This window comes from Equus quagga, chromosome 8 (assembly GCF_021613505.1).
Source record: "Equus quagga isolate Etosha38 chromosome 8, UCLA_HA_Equagga_1.0, whole genome shotgun sequence".
Taxonomy (NCBI): Eukaryota; Metazoa; Chordata; class Mammalia; order Perissodactyla; family Equidae; genus Equus; species Equus quagga.
In genome coordinates this window covers 117,586,496-117,598,120 of record NC_060274.1, presented here as the reverse complement: position 1 = coordinate 117,598,120, position 11,625 = coordinate 117,586,496, and the positions used below count along the sequence as shown (strand labels likewise).

Genomic DNA, 11,625 nt, shown 5'->3' with positions numbered 1-11,625 from the left:
ATATCTTAGTTGCAGGTCCTTCTAGTTGTGGGATGTGGGACCCCACCTCAACGTGTCCTGACGAGTGGTGCCATGTCTGCGCCCAGGATCTGAACCCTGGGCCGCCGCAGCAGAGCGCGCGAACTTAACCACTCAGCCACGGAGCCGGCCCCCAAAAGCCAGCTTGATGGCAATATAGGTCCATGACAAACACTCTGATTAAAGTCCACCAATGACCAGCGAATTAGGAGGTTTCTCTCGCAAGGACGCAGAAGAAAAATGTAATGGCTCATGGGTACTGATCTAAAGATTCATGGCTGAGGACCCAGAGGGAGCAGGTGGGTAAGCTCTGCTGGCCCGGTTCTACCCTGTTACAATGTGGTCACCACTGTATAAATAACTCAGCAGCTTCTGTGTGTTCTGCAGCCCCTCTACTGAGTGAGGGTTCCCCGAGGACCCAACAGCAGGCTTCTGGGTGTGGGCTAGGCTTGCCTGGGCTGGAGCTTCACGTCTGAACTTTGTAGCAAGAGGTTTTGTGTGGCTGGACGGGTCAGGTTGGTCCGGGAGCTAACAGACTATGTGTCTGGGTCCTTGGTGTGTGTGTGGGGGGGGGGGGGGGGGGGGGGAGGAAAGGGGGGGAGGCGGGGGGGAGGGGGAGGGGGACAAAGGAGAGTCCTTCGGAAGCATATCCCAACAAAGCTGCTTCCAGGAGAACTCCTGTCAGGATCTTTCTGTGTTCTTCCATTCATTTATTCATTCATTTTTCTCATTCAACAAACATTTGCTGAATGTCTAATATATGCTATGTAGTGTTGAATAAAGAATTCATTGCTTTGGGCTGCATGGAGTTGATGGCTGATGGGGAAGCAGACAGTAAGCTCATAAACTAGCAAATAGATATCATTACCGTTCATGAGAAAGTGCATGTGTTATGAAGGAAGAAATAGGGAGAAGTGAGACAATGATAGGGGACTAAATGGTCAGGAAGCATCTCTGAGGAGGAGATATTCAAGCTGAGTCTGGAAGACTGCAAAGGATGAGGTCTCCTCATCTCTTCTTCTCTGGCCATTCTGTTCCTTTCTGAAAGCAGCTACTCCCACCAAGAGGTCAAAACTGGGGCCCCACAGCTGGTGGGAGCACCCCCAGCCCCAGGGCTGCAGGGTGTGGGGAGGCAGGGAGGTTGGAGCACCAAGCACCCTTCAGAACCACCTGTGATGTACGGTTTCGCTATTTCTTTTCACTGCTTTAATTATAGTTGAAACATGAAGCCAGCCATCATAATTCAAAAGCCTTGTAAAAATTCCTATTTAGAGGAAAATTATAATTTTCTGATAAAATATGAACACTCAAAATAAGCTATAAAACATAACTGCAAAGTATCTACGGGGGATTTAATTATATATTATAACCAAGTTGCTGGGATATTTTTCTGCAGAGGAGTACTTCTCTATATATAGAAAGAAATGCTTTAAGAGTGCCATGGTCACTATATAGAATTGTAGTTTTATGGAATTTTTGGAACATAACCCATTTGTTTAGGTTCCAGAATCAAAGGAGGAAATCATACATTATGTATATTTTATACTCGCAAACGCCCTGTCTTAATGCCATGCTATGTGTAATAAAGCATTTCACTCCAAGGAAAGCTGGGTGATGGTTTATGGGGTTCTGATGACACAGAATAAATTAGAGGTAGGAGCAAAGATTGGCTGGATTTTGTATCTGTCCTTCAGACCTAACTATTGGATCCCCAATACTTTTTATCTTGCATCTGGAGGATGAATCTAGCCTTCCATGCAATACGTCAGCAGTGCCCTCAGATGTCCCCCTCACCAACCTGCCATGACAGTGCTCTCCCTTCAGCCTCCAACTTCCACTAGAATTCTCCATTTTTTACGGGAAAATTTGAGGGGCATTGGGTAAAATAATGTTTTCCTTTCTAGATGGTTTAAGAGAGAGAGCAGCAAATTGGTCATTTCTGAAGAGCAGTCGGATGGTGAGAGAACATGACATAATATCATAGAAAATAGTTGTCAGATTTCAGAATGTTTTGCTGGGAAGAGAAGACTTGGAAGATCAGATAATGGCACTAGTATGTGCTCAAAAAATATTTATCGAATGCGTTACGTGGAAGAGGGAATTAGGGTGTTTTTGTGACCCTGAGGGGTAGAACTGGGGTCAATAGTGGAAGCTACAGGGAGAAGTCTAGCTCATCGAAAGGAGAACTTTCCAGAGTCAAAAGTCAGAATTGTTCAAAGATAAAATAACCTGCCTTGAGTGATGAGCTCCCCATCGCTGGAGACCATACCCCACTTCTTGGAAATTCTGCACAGGAGACTTGGGCACCCAGGGGGTTTGGTCTAAATGTCCTTCAAGAACTCTTCCAACCCTGGGACTTTGTCTCCAGGAGACTACTCCAGGTATTTTTTTTATTAATTTGTCTACACATGTATCTATTTTTAGATTGTGGCAAAATACACGTAAAATTTACTATCTTAGCCATTTTTAAGTGTACACTTCGGTAGTATTAAGTACATTCACATTGTTGTGCAGCCATCACCATTGTCCATCCACAAAACTCTTTTTCTGTCCCCAAATTGAAGCTCTGTGCCTATCGGTTACTCCCTGCTCCCCCTCCCCCAGCCCTGTCCACACATAATAATGGATTAGATTCACTGAGTGATGCCTTGGAAGGTACAGATGGCTCTCCTCTGAAGGACAGAGGGACGGGACTGGGAAATTTGATGGGGGCCGGACTGTGGGTGTTGGGGCAGGAAGGGAACACTGGTCCCTGGAAGGAAGAGCCAAGGAAACAGGGCTTTACTGGTCAGACTCTGGTCAGCCTAGCCCTGTGTCCCGAGTCTCAGAAAAGGGACCTCCAATCACTCTCGGGCTGGGGGGTTCCAGACTGCCATAGCCAGTCATGAAATCAGTGTAATGGGTGGTAATCAGCAGTAAAGAAAGAAAAGAAAGAGAAACAAGAAATAGAATGGAGTAGAAAATACAGAAGAGTGTTTCACAAAGTTAGAGTAAGTATTTTGTTCTTAAATTTTTGTTCAAGATAGCGGTGCGTTTGTTAGAAAGAGAGTGTGTATGTCAGTGTGTATGTGTGAGTGGATGAGAGGGTGTGTGAGAGTGAGAGCACGTGTGTGTGTGTGTGTGCATGAGAGAGGATGTGTGTGAGAGCATATGTGTGTCTTCTGTGTCATGATGTGAAATGTTTCTCACTATAGGCTACAGTCAAAAAAGTTTGAAAAACCTATTCTAATGCACACCCCAAACCTAGGAGTCATCCTCTCACTCAACTAAGATCCTGTCCGTCACAGTGTTAGCAAGCTGTGAACATTTATTGAGCAGCCACTGTGTGTCAGGCACAATGCTGGCACTGAAACTATCAAGACAAAGAATGGAATCCTTGCCCTTAAGGAGCTCACAGTTGACTTGGAGGGCTGGAATGGGGTGGTTTACAACCAACATTTGTTGATCTTACGACTAACAAAGTGCCTTTCACATTAGTCCATTAATTTTTTGATAACTCTTCAGTAAGTAGGAAGCACTGTCCCGATGAGCAGTGATGGTTCAGGAGCAATCTCGTGGCTCCCCTGCTAAGCTTCCCTTGGACAGTTGAACATGTCTGTCTTTTCAATTAAGATCGCTTAAAATAGAATCTAACTTCTTATTAGACTAGCTAAGCATAAACTTTAAACTTCGAAGAATTATACAATCCTGAGGAGCAAGTTATTAAAGAAAACCAATACCTCGGCATTCTGTGCTCACATGAAGACAGCAACCATTTACTAGGTGTTTATCACGGGCGAAACCAGTGATTCTCTGCTGACCTGGTGGAGCCACATAGAACCACTGACTCTTCCCAGGGTGCTGCAAAAGGCATGCAGAGCATTTTTGTGATAACTGAGTATGCATGTTGTTATGAAAAAGGCATAAGAGGCATAAAAGAATATGAAGCCGTGGCCAAGAAAAGTTTTCTTGTGTCCTGGAACATGCGAGAGTGTTGACTCAAGAGCTGTCTGATCTCTATGATGCCTTGGCAGGGCAGTTAAGTTCTCCTCAAACAGCCACACAGAACTGCAGGTAAGAGGTCTACAGAGAGAGGTGCTTTTAAAAACTCTGAGAGACGCTGTTATAAATCGGTGGTCATGATGTGAGGATTGCCGAGTATGTCAAGTAGGCTGCAAAAATATTAATATCAGAAAGTATGCCGTGATCACAAAAAGGCCAAGTCCACTGTTGCAAGCTAGCTTTCTGATTCTCACTCAACCTTGCACACAGGAGGAAGCTCCAGGCACCACCTGTCTCCCCCCTCACCTGGGTGTGTGAAATGTCCGGCACTGCCCCTCGTTGTATTATAATCAATGAAAACTCTAGAATTCTATCACTTGGATAACCCCAAATTCTATACTTGAGGACATATGCTATTTTCAGCATATAACTATTGCTCTCTGGTTGTACAAAGATTTCAACCAAGCAGGGCTTATATTTTGGTGTTTTGAAAGAGTAAAATTGTTCTGTCCCCACTGGAAAATTTCCACCCATTCACCTTTGCGCTTAGAAGATGATCATAAAAATCATACAATCTTCCCTTCCCCTCCCAAGTAAGGTGGTGTGGTGTGTCCGTAGCTCAAGGAGCTGGCTCATGGGGTCCATGGGGGCTAAACCCAGCTCAGGCTCCGTCTGCCAACTCGGCATCAGCTGGTGGAAGGGGGGCCTCTTCTGATTTGGTCAGAGGCGTGCAATGTGCTCTGGCAGCTCTGCCTGAGAGAGTGCCCAGCAGTTTACCCAAGGAGGAAGGAAGCACAGGCTTGGAACTGTGCTTCCATCTCAGCGTGCCTGACAGCGTGGGTCCTTCCTTACGGGGAAGGGTGTCATGGGGCCTGGTTAAATCTTCTGGAGAAAATCTTCAACAGCTCTCAGCAGAGTTTCTTGCCAGAAGCAACGGTCAGGAGGGACAAAGGTGTCCCTGATATAGCGCCTGTCACTCTTAGGAGAAGAAATTCTCCTGAAGGGCCCTAAGAGGGAGCCTTGCATCTGAAGCTGAAAATGGCTCTCTGGGATGCTGGTGGGACTCCATGGTTTACCTGTTGGCACCGACTGCCACCTGAACTGGGAACCACGTGGTCAGCTAGTCTGGCACTCATATTTTACACAAGAGGAGATTCAGGCTCAGAGAAGTTCAAGGACTGGCTCAAGTTACACAGCTAGTAAAAGGGAGCAAATCTGGAATCTGGTTTCATTTCTTTAAATTTAAGCCAAGTGCCTTTCCCACACTGCTGGGCTATGACTTAAAAGAGGGAGAAGATGGAAATGGAAAGGGTGTTATAAAAAGGAGATGAGAAGGAGAGCTGTCACTTGACTTCCACGGAATGCTCAGGATTACAAGCATTAAGAGACCAGAATTGCTTCTATGGCTCATTTACTGTCCTGTCCTCAAAATTCTAGCGGTTAATCTCCTAGTTGACACACCTATTTCCACTTCAGCCACCACAAGAGTTAGGGAGAGGAGGTATAAATATAAGAACAAGATTTTACTTATTTTTTTAAAAAAAATATAAAGATGGCTTCCTGCTGAACCAAGGGTCTAGGAAGACACAAAATATGAAATCACTTTCAACAAGATTTTGAAGTTTAAAACAGTTCTGCCTGGCATTGACAGAAGAACGTCTGGGCAGTCAGATCAGTACCACTTAGCGCTATTCGTGCTTTCCTAAGGCTTCCCGAGGCCTCTGGTGCCTTTCGAGATGTTAGAGTTCAAACTTACCTACAATGTCGAAAACGGGAAGCGAGGTTTTTGTACAGATCAAATGCACTTCCTGGGATCTGGCTTTTTTAGGACCAGCCAATATCCAGACGTGGGAAAAGTAGGTGAAAGAAGAGCCTGCGGGGGGCTGGTATCCCACTGTCCTGTCACCCGGGGACTGCCCTGGGCAGCCCATCCCAGGCTTAGAAACTTCCAGCTTAGGCTGGAGGGTTTCCTGTGCAGAGCACGATGTTTCGCATAGAACAAGGAGAGCTGCCTCCAAATAGGAGGCAAATGAGGTTGCACTCCTGAGTTTCTGGTTCTCTGCCGTCTGCATGTTAAGTAAGAACCCCCGCCTCGCTCAGAGCTGTGGACCCATCCTGTGGTTGACCCTTCTCAACAAACGCAAAGTTAAAAAAGAATTCAAGGTTTGACTGAGGTGGCTAGAGCGTCCCTAAGTCAGGCACGAAAACGATTCTCGCAACGCAAGTCTTACTGCTCACATTTGAAAACCCGCATGTTTTAGTTTACTCAGTGTTTTAGTTATATCAGAGACTCTAGGTGAGCAAGTTTTCAAAAGCTGTCGGTGGAGAGGTACCAGCTACAGGGGTAGGGGGACAATTTTGTGGCCAACCTGCCGAGGCCCCCTCTCTCCTCAGTAGATGCCAGCAGGCAGGTCCCTGTGGCCCCAGCACAGGTGACCCGACCCCCCTGGAGCTCTGAATGGAGTCTTCCTTTCCGGGGAGCTCTGCGATGAGCTGACACATGCCTGTTCTTCTCGGTAATGGGGTGCTGCCACACATGCAGACGGTAATCAGGTTTCCAGTGACTAATTTGCCTCAGAACTTTAGTAATCTTTGCCAGAGCTGAGGGCTTTGTGGTTCCACAGGAACTCGTCCTAAGATTCCAACAACCATGTGGTGAGAGGATGAAGGCAGCCCTTGGAGGGGCTACATGTGGGGCAGCCAGGCCCTGGGTTTTTTTTTTTTGGTTCTGGATAAAACCATGACCGAATCCATCACATGGCTTTAGATGCGACTCTTGTGAGTTGATGGAGTGGCTGGACCTGTGCCTGGAGAGGTGACCCCTGTGTTGCCTGTAAGGACCTGAGGGCTGGCACCCACACCCCACACACATACAGCCACTACCACCTTCCACCTACACTCCACGTACAAGCGGTGGAACCTGGGAATGGGCATGCCTGCAGCCTGACCCACTCTCCACGCTGTTATTTTGGACCAGAACTCAGAGCTCCCCACAGCAGGTTTGGTGACTGGACACATCCTCTCCGTGCCCCCATCCAGCTAAACCAGTCTGCCATGGGCCTGAGACCACTGTCCCTCTTATCACCCTTCCCACAGCTTCCCTGACTCCCGGCCTTGAGCGGAGGCTGGGAATCAGAAGTCCTACTGCTGCTTATGACCATTTCTGCTGAGTCATGCGGACCCGGCTCCTGTTTCCTCAGATATTAAAAAAGGAGCTGCCCCCATGGCTTCACTGAGAACCCAATGGTAACAGGAGATAACTAAAAATATCTAAAGAATAACCAAGTCCTGAGATACTGGGACAACTGAGGTTCTGTGAAGGCTAGGAAGACTGATTTGGGTTTAACGGTGAACTGTGGTTGCACCACCATGAAGGGACTTCAGGAAGTTCTGAGGGCCCTGATGGAGGCTCAAGGAGTCCATTTGGAAAGTGGGCAAGAAGGAGCAGAGACGCTGCACAGAATGGAGTGCCTCAATAAGTGTGGACAGGAAAGCGTGACGTTAGAACTGCCACACTGGATCTGACCCACAGTCTGTTCAGCCCAGTGTTCTGGAGTTTGAAAAAAATACTTCATTCAACAATTTTGTGTGTGTGTGTGAGGCAGATTGGCCCTGAGCTAACATCTGTTGCCAATCTTCCTCTTTTTGCTTGAGGAAGATTGTTGCTGAGCTAACATCTGTGTCAGCCTTCCTTTATTTTACGTGAGATGCCTCCACAGTGTGGCTTGATAAGCGATACTAGGTCTGCGCCCAGGATCCTAACCTGTGAACCCCAGGCTGCCAAAGTGGAGCATGCAAACTTAAACACTATGCCACCGGGCTGGCCCCTCGTTCAACAACTTTTGAATTCAAATATTTGCTCAATACCAATGTATGTCAGGGAGTTTCCCGTGTTGTCACCCTACCTCCAGCCAGTGTGCTCTGTCAGTCCCTCATGGGATGCTTACAGCTCACATCAAATTTCAGAGCTGAACCCAGCTTCCCACAGGACAGCCACTCTCCACGAGGCTGTCAAGGACACCCATGCATCAAGCCTGGATTTGTGAGCAGAGATGGGTTCTCGCAGTCGGAAAATGAAGCCATGCGTTATTTAAGTTCCCTCTCACTTAATGTATCAAACTAATATGCTGAGGTATTTTCTGTATCACAAGGGACCATTTGGTAAAAGCTTGCATGGAGTAAGCGTTTAATGTTTACTGAATGAATGTATAATAAAGCCGAATCGCGGAACACTTAAGTAAACACGGCTTATTAGAGGGAAGGCCGCGTGGAGTTGGTAAGGAGAAATCACGCCTCACTAATCTCCTTGAGTTCTTAGAGCAGATAAATAAGCATATGGATAAGAGGGAACCACAGAACCCAATTTAATTTGACTTTCAAAAACCTGTGAGAAAATCCCACTCTAAAGAGTGTTTTTACAAAATTGAGTCACTAAGGATTGTTTTATCATGAATATGGAATTGGCTTAAAGACGATAAACAAGGGTAAAGATAAATGGATACATTCCCAGATGGAAGATGATAAGCATGGGGGTTTCCTAGAGATTTTTGATGGGTCTTTTTATGTGTTTATGAATGACCTGGAAGAGGGAGAGTATATTGCATCTCCAGGTTCAGGAAATACCCGGTTCTTCTGGGGAGAATGTCAAGTTGATGGAGATTCAATTCAGTTTGAACAAGAATATACTAGATACTAAATGGTAGTTATCTGTTTGGCCCACGGGGTATAAAAAAGAAGTACAAGCCTTAAAGAGCTAATCAAGTTAGGGTGAAAGGCATACCTTCATTTAACTGTAAATAGTAGAAGGCACAGTGGGATCACTTGTGAAAATAAGTGATGCGATGATAAATGCTGTAAGAGTTCAGACAGGGGACAGTAAATATGGATCGAGGCTTCACGGAGGAGGCAGAATCTGAGGAGAGCCTTGAAGAACAGCTAGGGTTTAGATGGGTGCGGGAGAGGTGGAGGATCTTGTTAACAGCAGCCAAGGCACGTTGAGTGCGTGTCTCTCCCGCTTCTAAGGCAGGGCTTGTCTGCGTGATCTCATTTAGCCTCACAACAGCCCAGTAAGGCAGGTCATATCCTCATTTTCCAAAGGAAGAATGAGAGGCTTCAAGAAGTTAAGTAATTCCCTCAAGCTCATCTTGCTACTAAATGCAAGACCCACTGTCCTGCTGCCTCCAGTTCTAGTGGGAGTGTCAGCGTGAGCCAAGGCACAGGGGCAGGGCTTTCCAGAGCAGGTTACAGAGAGAATGGAGGGGCCTGTCCAGCTAGAGCGACGCTTATATTGGGGAGCAGTGAGAGCCCTTAAATCTCATCTGGAAACTAGAACTTTATCCTGAGGGTACTGTGTTGAGTGGAAGAAGGAAATTGGAACCATATTCTGGAGTTTGGGGCCTACAGATTGTCCAAGGGGTGGAGAAAGTAAGGGAGGACAGACAAATGGTTTGGAGGAGAAATTGACTGAAGCTAGGACAACTTTGTTTTGTCTCCCCTGCTTGAACACGTGTGTTGAGTATATGTCTGCTCCTACCTAGCACGTTAATTAGAATGCAGCCCCCTTCCAGGTCAGCTGTTGGGGTCTCATGCCCTGGTGACATCCTGGGTGTCATGTAAGGAGACATACGGCTGCCACATCTCATCTCACTGCCCAGGGACTAAGGCCTGCTCAAGAACCATGGCAGGTTCTCCGAGTGCCTTTGCTGCCCACTCGGACGCGGCTTGGTGGTCCAGGCCCTTTGACTCACTGGCTTCCCCCACTGCTTTCTTTTTTTTTAAAGATTTTATTTTTTTCCTTTTTCTCCCCAAAGCCCCCAAGTACATAGTTGTATATTCTTCGTGGTGGGTCCTTCTAGTTGTGGCATGTGGGACGCTGCCTCAGCGTGGTTTGATGAGCAGTGCCATGTCCGCGCCCAGGATTCCAACCAATGAAACACTGGGCCGCCTGCAGCGGAGCGCGTGAACTTAACCACTCGGCCACGGGGCCAGCCCCTTCCCCCACTTCTTTAATCAAAATTCCGTGCTGAATCTGCTGGGGCAACAATCTACAACTGCATTTAATGGTCAGACTCAGTCTCTAAGACTTCGACACCACACAAAACCTTTAGGGGCCTTTGAACAGAAGAATAACATAATGTTTGGGGAAGAGAACCTAGAGGCAGCAGAGAAGTCATTAAATTTCTACAATTCCTTCAGCCCTTCTGACGTGATGGAGTTAGCAGGCGAGGCAGTCATCTCCCTCCAGGTCACCTCTTTGTGGTGGTTATGTGGTGTCTGGAATTGGGCATGATGCTCTGGAGCTGGAAGATGAGCATGTTTTGGGTGAGCAACTAACTACTCAATGAAACCTTGATAATCTAGAAAGGTCACCTGCGGCAGTTGTTATAGTAGTGGCAGTAAAAAGAGCCCTGGACTTGAGTTGGGAGATGAAAAATGAACCCCTGCTCTTCTTCCTATTAGTTGTGTGATCAGCGTTGTTACTTAACCTTGCTGAGTGTTAGTTTCCTTGTCTATAAAATAGAGGTGATAGCTGTATCAATCTCATAAGTTCTCATGAAATTTAACGAGAAAAAGCCACTCTGGGTGGCTCAGCCAGAAGAGAGTGCAGGGGGGCTATGCTAATTAAGACTCAGCCCCAGGGATCTCCCATCTAATAAGCCGTCCTCTGTCCCCATTCTGGACGGCGCAGTGTCTCCCATCATAGTAGCACTCACCACACCATATTGTCCTGGCCTCTTTGCCTGTCTGCCTCTGTCACTAGACTGTGAGCTCCTTGAGGGCAAGACTGAGTCTTCTTTCTCTTCATGATCAGCACCTAGACAGTGCCTGGCATATGGCAGGTGTGCACAAGTTTACCAAATAACCAAGAAAAGAGCGAAGACATTACCTACTATGCCTTTAAGAATGGAAGATGAGTTTAATTTGACCAAAAGAAAAAACAAAGTTTGGCGCATAGTGATTCTCTGAATTCTCACAAGCAAGTGCTTATTAATTCACTTTGGACTCTTTCCAAGAATCAAGATAGAGGTCATTCTTCTGCTCTGCTAGAATTCCTATCTCCCTATTTTTGGAAAATATGGACGACACTGTCCTCTGCCACTTGCTGTCACCTCTTCCATTCTTTGGGATTTCTCATCAAAGGTAAAAAGGATATGTACTTTCTAAAAAAGATGGAATATGCACATCCTCTAGTGGAGTGGAGATTTGAACTGACATAAGGGACCCTCCTTCAGGCTCCTCCTGCTACCTTGGGACGCATTTCCCTGTAATATGGTTTGTCTTCCCTTTCTGGCCTTAAGACTTTTATACTGTCTGGGAAAGATGTAAGTGCAAGAGGCTCAAAATGTTGCTTTCCCTTTGGCATTTATTAACTTTGCTCAGTCTTCCTCAGTCACTTGACCTGTGCCCTCTGGATTCCTCTGGCTTTGAACACAGCTTTAAAAAACCCTCCTGGTTTTAGTGTTTTTATTAGCCATGACTTCTCTTGAGCTTTAGCTTTCTTGAAGCGTTTTTTAAATGTAAATGCTGTTCTTTTGTACCAGTCCTGTACATCTCTTTTGAAAACCTGAACTCACTGGGGAGCTCAGTTTTGAGTTGAACTGATCTAACCCCGATGAGAGGCCCAAT

At 46.4% G+C, this 11,625-nt stretch overlaps 1 protein-coding gene across 1 annotated transcript in view; it reads right to left on the bottom strand.

Moving 5' to 3' along the window:
- Positions 1-11,625, bottom strand: part of TBXAS1 (thromboxane A synthase 1) — a 143,908-nt gene that overhangs the window by 70,138 nt on the left and 62,145 nt on the right. The window lies entirely within an intron of this gene.